Here is a 9,640-nt window from a genome sequence, read left to right as displayed (position 1 = left end):
GGAAAAGTCAACGGGGTCGGGTTGGGTATCCGACAATTTTTCTAAGTTATATAATCATATATGAGCATGTTAGCCAAGTTTCATGTTAATCGGAGGTCCGTAGCATAGTAAACATTTTACGTCAAAAGATCAAAGCAAACAGCCCATTTTAGTGTATCAGGACGGTGTCCCAAAAATCAGGACGGTGTCCTGATATGAAGAGTGGGACGGCGTCCCAAATATCAAGACGGCGTCCCAATATGAAGAGTGGGACGGCGTCCCAAATATCAGGACGGCGTCCCAATTGCCTTCCAGGCCCTGTTTGCTGAATTTCTCAAGTGCACGACCCAAACTTCAAACAATCACAATTTATGATCCGCAAACAATTAGAACATGTATTTTATATCATCGGAAAGCTATTTCGACAAAGAATACAACTAACCACATATCATAAATCAAAATCATCATTTACGACAACAAAAACCTCGTCGAAAGTTCGTTAAACGTTCCAAATCAAGGTTTCAAGTTCATCAATTGCAATTTAAGTTTCGGGAATCCAATTTATACATATGATATGCCGTTTTGAAGGTAATGAAACATGTAATACAACTAAATACTTACTAACAACATTTCATGGCATTCAAATCATCAAAAGTTCATTTAAAGTCTATCAAACTCTAACGAAAATTCACAAAAATCAATAGTCATGAGTTTGATGTTTCCTTAATCAACCTATACATCAAAACGAAGCTAAAGATACTAGTAACACTTTTAAAACATGCACTTTAACAATCTAACAACATTTGATCATCCAAAATCAAGGATTTAGCAAGAAATTTTCATATTGAACTAGTTACACCAAAAACAACGAATCGGGCATACAAATTACATACACGACATCACAATGAGCCATAGACACTAATTAACAACTTTATAAGTCAAGAACACGAATTTAAAGAAATCTAGTGTTTTAGAAATGTTACCCAAATGAGATGAAGTTGGTACCAAAACGAAGAGGAAGTTGTAAGGAGCTCAAATATGTAATTTGTTTTGCAAAATACCCGCTAGATCATAAATGGATGATGAATCTTTGTGTTTGGAGTTAGAGAGAAAATGGAGGAAGTAATAAAATGGAGGAGGTGATAATGAAAGGGTGGAAAGGGTTTGACCCTTTGACCTAGTCAAAGGTTTGAACCCTTGGCAAGTTTGGTCCCTCAACTATGAATCGGGTGCGGGAATTAACCGAACGAATTATTTTAAATTTCACGGGAGTACGGGAGATATTAAATTCCGATAACGAGAATATTTAAAATGTTACTTAACAAAGGATACGAATCTAGATACGAAGGGTATTATTTAAAAAGAAAAAGACGGGCGTTAAAATAATTTAACGGAAAAATGCGGGATGTTACAACGGACATATTAAATAATCCAGGACAAAGAACAATTAACCCATGGGAATAAACTAAAATCAACACGTCAAACATCATGATTACAGAAGTTTAAATAAGCATAATTCCTTTATTTTCATATTTAATTGCACTTCTAATTATCACATTTTTATTTATTGTCATTGTATTTAATTGCACTTTTAATTATCGCAATTTTATTTCATCGCACTTTTATTTATTGCAATTTCATTATCGTTATTTATTTTACGCTTTAAATTAAGTCTTTTATTTATTTAATATTTTACATTAGGTTTTAACTGCGACTAAAGTTTTAAAAATCGACAAACCGGTCATTAAACGGTAAAAACCCCCTTTTTATAATAATAATAATATTACTTATATATATTTGTATTTTTATAAGATAAAACTAATATAGCGTTAAGCTTTGTTTAAAGATTTCCCCGTGGAACGAACCAGACTTACTAAATACTACACTACTGTACGATTAGGTACACTGCCTATAAGTGTTGTAGCAAGGTTTAAGTATATCCATTCTATAAATAAATAAATATCTTGTGTAAAATTGTATTGTATTTAATAGTTTTTCCTAGTAAAATATAAGCTATTTCATATACGCCTCGCATAATACCAAGTATTTTTGGCGCCGCTGCCGGGGAACAACACTTAACGCCGAAGCGAGACGCTATTATTATAAATAAATAAAAAAGTAGTTTTTACGTTATTTTTGTAGAAATATATTTACATAAGTTTTAAATATCAAAAATATAAAAACATAAAAAATATATATATATCTTTAAGTCTTTTAAAAAAAATAAGGTATTTTTAGTTATAAAATACTCATAAGTGATTTTTATTTAAAATATAAGTTTTAGTTATATTATAAAACATTTTTTTAACAGAAAATTAAAAAAATAAAACATAAAAAAAATCCGAACCTACATAAAAATCAAACCTTTCTCAGCTGAAACTGAACCCTCCGCGACTCGCGGAGTATTTGAACTGGGTTCATCCGGACTCGCGGAGGTGCCCTGACACGCCTGATCAACCCTAGTTTCGCATTTATTACGGTGTATTATTATTTATTATAATTAAACCCTAATTAGGTTTTTAGTATTTTATTATTTAGTTTAGTTTTATTAATTAATTTGTATTTTTAAGTTTAATTAGTTTAAATAAATATATAAATTAATACTTTTATAAAATAAATAATATAAAAATTATATTTTTATAAAAATTATAATTTTATAAACTTTAAGTTTATTTTTAAATTTTGTATCTTTTTATTTGTTTTAGCATAATTTGTATTTTTTATCGTTCGTACTTAGTTTTAAATATAGTATTTGCCATAGTTATTTTTATTTCTAGATTTTTAGGCTTTGCCGTAAAATCTCTTAAGTGCTTTTTCTTTAGACTAAGATCTAGGTGCTTTAGAATTTTGCGACACCGTTTTTAGTTTTTAGTTCCTTTTTAAGTTATTGCCATTTGGGATATAGTATTTCTTGTAAGCTTTAATATTTTTAGACGCAACTTTTAATTCTTAATTTTTAGTTCCTTTTTAAGTTTCGACGCGCTACTTTCTTATTTTTATTTTTCGACGCCTATTATTTTTCGATCTTTTATTTTTCGACGTTTTTCGACGCGCTCTTTTTCTTTCTTATTTCTCGCCATTATAGTTTTGAGGACTTAGATTTTATTTTCTACTTCTTCTCTAAATTTCTTTAAATTACGAAAATTTATTTTAAGCGGTTAAATTGATAGACATCAAAATTTTCTGATTCGTAGTAATAGTTGGATTTGTACGTGGAGCGGGTTATTGGAGCCAAACAGTACTCAATTATATTGAGACCAAACGAATCCTGCCCCTCTGCTGCATCTTTTGGCTATTCGAAACGTGGGCAAAATCAGAAAAGTCTATTAATTTGATAACTTATATAATTTTTTTTTCTTTTTAAAAACTAATAGGATATTCAGTGAATGCACCGAGCAAAACGTTCACCACCTTTTGTACGTTCACCACCTGTAACTCGATCAAGACATCTAGCTAATATTATCGCCGTTGATTTTTCTTTAGAATCGTCATCCAGTCGACCAAGTACTCCAATTCAAATTTCCGATAATCTATTTTTTGAACCCGACCTCACAATTGAGAATCCGGAGAATATTCAGGGACGATTCCGAGTTTATGAAGTGTTTCTTCCCAGATATATTTACATGCGGTATCCTGCGAGCTGCAAACGGTTAAACTCTGGACCAATTTATGTTGTGTTCCTTTATCTTTTTTGTTTACCCGGCTCCTGTCCAGGCGGGTTATGCGTTGTTCTTCTGCCCTCCATTTGTCTGTCCGGTTGAAGATCAGATGACTAGCGTGTCACCATGATGTCCGGCAACCGGTTTGACTTACTCCTAGACAGTTTTATTTAACATATGTGTGTCAGTCACATGAAATGAGACCAAATTGATATAGATTAGATATACGTATCATCAAGTCCCCAGTTTGGTAAAGCCAGCCAGTGTGGATGGTTTGCCAAACTTTGAGACCGACACCATGCTGCCTATTTGTTTTGCCATATTTTTTGATTTGACAGTCATTACATGCAGCTTCCTTTCTGTCACATCTGACTCTCCATTTGTCTTTCCATATTCCGAGAAAATCCAAGCAAGAGCTTATTTTGAATTTTCTTGGGCCTACCATCTCGCTATAATTGTTCTTGCATTTATGTCTTGTCATTATTCCAACTGTTTTTTCTGATATCCATAATTGTTCCGGCGATTAGTTTTTCTTCTTCGTCCATCTTCTTTCTTCTACTCTAATTTACCATGGCTCCTAGAAACCAGGTCCCGCCCTCAAAGCTTCATGACGTTACGCGTGTCTCAAGCACAATTGATTTTGCATCTTTGCACAGGGTTTATCAGTTATGCCCTTAATTGTTGAAGTTAAACCCCATTATTCCGACGAAGAATCATTGTGCCCATAATCCTCCTTCGAATAATTTAGTTGCCATTTATTTGAGATCTTTCAAAATTTCCAATGTTCGCTATCCTCTTACAAAATTTATGACTTCAATTTTGGATTTCTACGACGTTTATTTGGGTCGTCTGCATCCGTACGATGTGTGTTGTATTTCACTATTTGAGATGTATTTTAACAATGTCACATTACTCCCAAATATAAAGATTTTTAGAAACATTCTTCGCTTGACTGAATACCATAAGGGTTGGTATACTTTAACTAATTAAGTTGATTTTTTGGGTCCCATATCCCATTTGACCGAAAACTGGGTAGAGGCTTTTGTGTATGTGAGTCAGGCTGACTTTCCGATGAAACATGATCAATCATATTTATGGAGGAAGGTGGCAGTGGACCGTGGCTGCCCACTTAACAAAAATGAGAATGAGTTTTTTGTTGTGTGTAGAGATTTGATGTGTAATTTTGTACTCTAAAAATAACTTGTAAAAACACCTAATAATTATCACACAATGCAGGTAACTAATCTCGTTCGTGTAGTAACTAATAAGTAAAATTGACCAGTTCGTCCACAAAGAACAGTTTTATCAGAAACTTTAACTAATAATTATCCTAATAAAATTTGGGGAGTTTTATTTTTTAAACTAAATTAAAGCGAAAGTATTAAAAAGGAGTAAACAATAAGAGGAAAGCACTGTTCAATTAAATTCTTCACCAAGCATGTGGATTTTTCATTACAATTAAACCCGATGCTAGTTTGATAGATATATGATCTTATGTCTATTCGTCAATATTCACAAAATCCCAACCAATTAAGTCAATTAACTCACGTAGATTTCCCTAACGGTTGATCGAATTATATCCGATTGAATTAATGAGACTCGATTGGATTAAACACACGTAAAATCTTAACTATAACAATCACTTGAAATAGTTACATGATTATGATAGTCAAAAACCTTTCAATTACCAATTAAACTTGATATAACGATCACTTTAATTTACTAGCTTAATTTCTAAATCACCCAAGTGTTAAAATATATATTGCAATACTTAAAACTCACATTAAAAGCATTAAGAACATATATAATGGAATTAAGATCAAAAATCATACATAACAATAGATCTAGAAATCAAACACGATTAAAACAATCTTTCAAACAATCAAATCCTTAAGATAGAACAATGCAACATACAAGGTTTTACATTCAAGCAAACACTTAATAAATTTAGCCAACCATGTTACAAGATTGATCACAAATAATAGTAAAAACAATGGAGTTCATAACTAAAAAGATAAAATAAGAGTTACTGAGTGTAATAATGATAAACTAAAAGTAAAAATTGAATTTTAATGTTGCTCTAACTTGAAGATGATGAAAAAACTAATGAAGAACCTTAAAAAAAACGCCCAAAATTGCTCTAAAATTCATCACTTTTAAAAATTGGGGTTTTCCATCGTTTATATAGGAATTTCCAAATATTGCCCAGAACCGACCCTTCTCATGATCGCGAGGCCTTTCCCACTTACATTATCGCGATTGCGAGTCTTTAGTAATCAGGTGTCGCGCCCGCTTTTCCAAAACTCTGTTCTCGTAGAAGCCTCGGAGTCAAGGTCGCGATCGCGAGCCACAATAAGCGTACATACTTGCGATCGCAAAGGTTTATTTTACAATTCAGTCCCTCAAAACTCTTTATCATTTGCACAGCTGGTTCTTTCTTCGATTTGACTTGTGAAAACAAAATTTTCTGCCCAAATTGACTCTAATACATCCAAAAACTCTTCAACTATCATTCATGAACAAAACTTCAATCTTTAACGGATATCTTTATGAAATCTTCAACTTGGTACCGAAAATCAACAAATTGGAACCGATATTGCGAATAAAAAGGTGTATGAATGAAGCAATATCAAATTCCCCCACACTTGAAGCTTGCTTGTCCTCGAACAAGTCTATCTTCAAATAATATCAACTAGTGTACAAATAAACATACTCGAACATGTCTTCAAAAATCATAGAATCAAGATACACCGATATTATGTTCATGAACAAATAAATCCAATACGTGTGATCTTCAACAAGCAATCGTAAGGTTCAAGTCATCAAGTTCTTCAAAGTGTATAATCATAATCGAGCACATGACAAGAGAACATGGTACAAATTTCATAATACACTCTAGTTGTATAACTAGAAGTGTTACCATCAATTCCATCTTCGTTATAAAAGGTGGGTGTGTTGGGACGTTAATCCCTTTGGTTCTCCCGGTGTTTTAGGATGGTGGCACTCATCTCATGTCTCAACGACTACTCTAGTCATTCTAGAGCAGGGTGGACACTCGAAGGAGGGTCGTGGAATTTAAGTCTCAACTGACTTATAATGAGAAAGGCGATTTGTCGAAAAATTTAGCCCTAGGGAACACATGACCTTATGAAAACATTTTATCTTGAAAAGGATATACAAGTTCGATTTTACCCTTACCAGTTTTCCGAAATTTTAGCATACAAGGTCATGTGCACTCAAGGTCATTCTGGTGTTGAACAACCGCACGGACAACGTACTACCACCATAGACAAGTCTTCCCGGTAATAGATTTAGCGATGGGGGTAGCACTTGTCAATTGTGAGTGTTTAAGTGTCATCTACAGTCGATCTGGTAATGATCAACGACACGGAACAAGTAACAAGACCTAACAAAATCACTCAAGTGTTTAAGGAGTAAGATGGAAATGTTATAGGCGAGTTTTGAAAGTTCAAGATTTTCTCTTCCCACAATACATTTACATCTTAAAAGATGTTAGTATGAAATGGTATAGTTTAGAAAGATGCTATACCGAATAGAACGAAATTTGAAAGACTTTACTTTCAAGTTTTAAATGAAACAATTTTAGCTATTTGAAAGACGTTACTTCCGAATTTTGATCAAAAACTATTTAAAAGTCAGCAAAAATATTGAAATTGGAAAAAATTCGAGAGGACAAAAGGGAAAAGAAAAGAAACCCGGATTTTTAGATCCGGATATCATGGAGAGTCGGTGCATGATGGCGCTAAACTTACTGTCAGCATAAGAACACCGGCATCCACTCAATCATCACAAGCAAAGAAAGTGCTAAACATAATGCCAGTCTTTGAAAATCATAAGCATGTGCGTCACTTAAACTTGCAATATCATACATAACACACACACACACACACACACACAAAGATGGGGTGGTACGATCCGGATATCATGGAGAGACAGTGCATGATGGCGCTGAACTTACTGCCAGTATAAGAACATCGGCATCCACTCGATCATCACAAGCAAAGAAAGTGCTAAACTTAATGCCAGTCTTTGAAAATCATAAGCATGTGCGTCACTTAAACTTGCAAAATCATACATAACACACACACACACACACACACACACACACACACAAAGATGGGGTGGTACCACCGCGGTACCGAAATGCCCTATAAAATATTCCAAGTACAAGTTTTAAAATATCGGTTACAGTCATCCATAGTACAAACCAAAAGAAAGGAAATTAAAAACAGAATTTCACCAACCACACACACACACACACATCCATCACCATCATAAAGTCGCCAACTTAAAAGAATCCCCAAAAGGGACCTACTCCATCATTCGGGTCCGGTTTTTCCTGTTCCGTTTGATTCTGTCTCTGATCATATGCTCTTTGGTGGGCTTTTTGAGCTTGGGCTAAAGTCGAAGCTGCATCATAGAACGGATAAGGCATGCATGGACGTACCTACTCAACCCAGGAAGGACCGACAGGACAGATGAAGTGCTGAGGATCCTGTCGCTAAAGGTCGAAGGAATGGTTTGACCAATCCAAGTTCGCCTGATACCCCGCTTGATTATACCATGTCCGATCAAACCCCTCATTCATGTCACCCTTAAATAGCCAATGTTCCTGATAACGCTCCATTTATACATATATTTACTCGCGTTATCGCTTCTCGATATTATTATTATGGGTATCTTTTGAAGACTTTTAGTTAGTTCGTTTTTAAAATGAAGATTATGTTTGAGAAACGGTCAATGGAACTTTGTTATGAATGATGGCGAGATGCGAGTTCAAAAACGACATTAAGACGAAGTCATTTGAAAAGAAAACGAAGAAAGTCCAGCAGCTCGAACCTCGCGGTCGCGTGGTCATTTTTCTTGTCGCAAAATTGAAGTGGGCCAGCTGGAGTTTGGCAAGATTTATTAATGGGCCGGTTGCAATTTGTTTGTTTGCCCAATAATTCAGCCCATAGAAGCAAAAAGCACGAATCAAGTTCGTTCATTTTTATTGGGGAGATGCATCATTAAATATGCACAACCGTATTATTAAGGGGGAGGAATTTTAGTTTTAGGTTTTATTATATATTTCTTTTCTCTAAAAAGAGTGTGTGGTGTGCGGCTGTCAAAAGCCGTGTGAGTCCTTGGGGTTTAATTTTGTTCGATCAACAAGAAACAAAGAAAAGAGGACATCACCATTTAATTGTTGGTGGAAGTTAAATTAGGGCAAGTGATTCGTACACCACCTCTATTTTGCCATACACCACTAAATAATTTTTTTGGACATTTTTACCCTTCTTTTTGTTCACCACCAACTCCCCTTAACTTCTCAAAGGAAGGGTAAAACTGTCTAAATAATTGTTTTAGTGGTGTATGGCAAAAACAACGTGGTGTACGGATCAACTCCCTTAAATTAAGGACACAAGGAGGCTGACGACACCAAGTGAGAGATTTCAATTCTTCATCTTTTAGTTTTTTTTTTAGTTTAGTCTTTCATAGTTTGTTCAACATTAGACTATCAGTACTCTTTATTTAAATTTATTGTTCTCTACAATGATTTATAATTCGTTATTGATAGTTTTGTGTGTTGTTTCATAATTAATTATTATGAGTAGCTAAATTTATTCGTATCCACTTTAATGATTGAACCTAGGTGATGGATTTACTAATTTATATATATATATATATATATATATATATATATATATATATATATATATATATATATATATATATATATATATATATATATATATATATAGTGGACCAATCCATGGATAAGCACTAAATGTGGTACAAACTGGATAAGTGAATATGAGCCTCACATTTCATGATTTCTAATAAAAAGTCTGATTTTATAGTTAAAAACGCGGAGGGGTATAATCGTCATTCATGTATACAAATTGATTTAGGGCTGGATTAGATCATTCTTCAGCCTGTCTCACAATTCGTATAACCCTAACTGCAGATAGCAACAACCACCCCATACAATACCAATT

The sequence above is a fragment of the Rutidosis leptorrhynchoides genome, chromosome 4 (assembly GCF_046630445.1).
Source record: "Rutidosis leptorrhynchoides isolate AG116_Rl617_1_P2 chromosome 4, CSIRO_AGI_Rlap_v1, whole genome shotgun sequence".
NCBI classification, from domain to species: domain Eukaryota; kingdom Viridiplantae; phylum Streptophyta; class Magnoliopsida; order Asterales; family Asteraceae; genus Rutidosis; species Rutidosis leptorrhynchoides.
The sequence above is the reverse complement of the archived record's forward strand: the minus strand, read 5'-3'. Positions refer to the sequence as shown.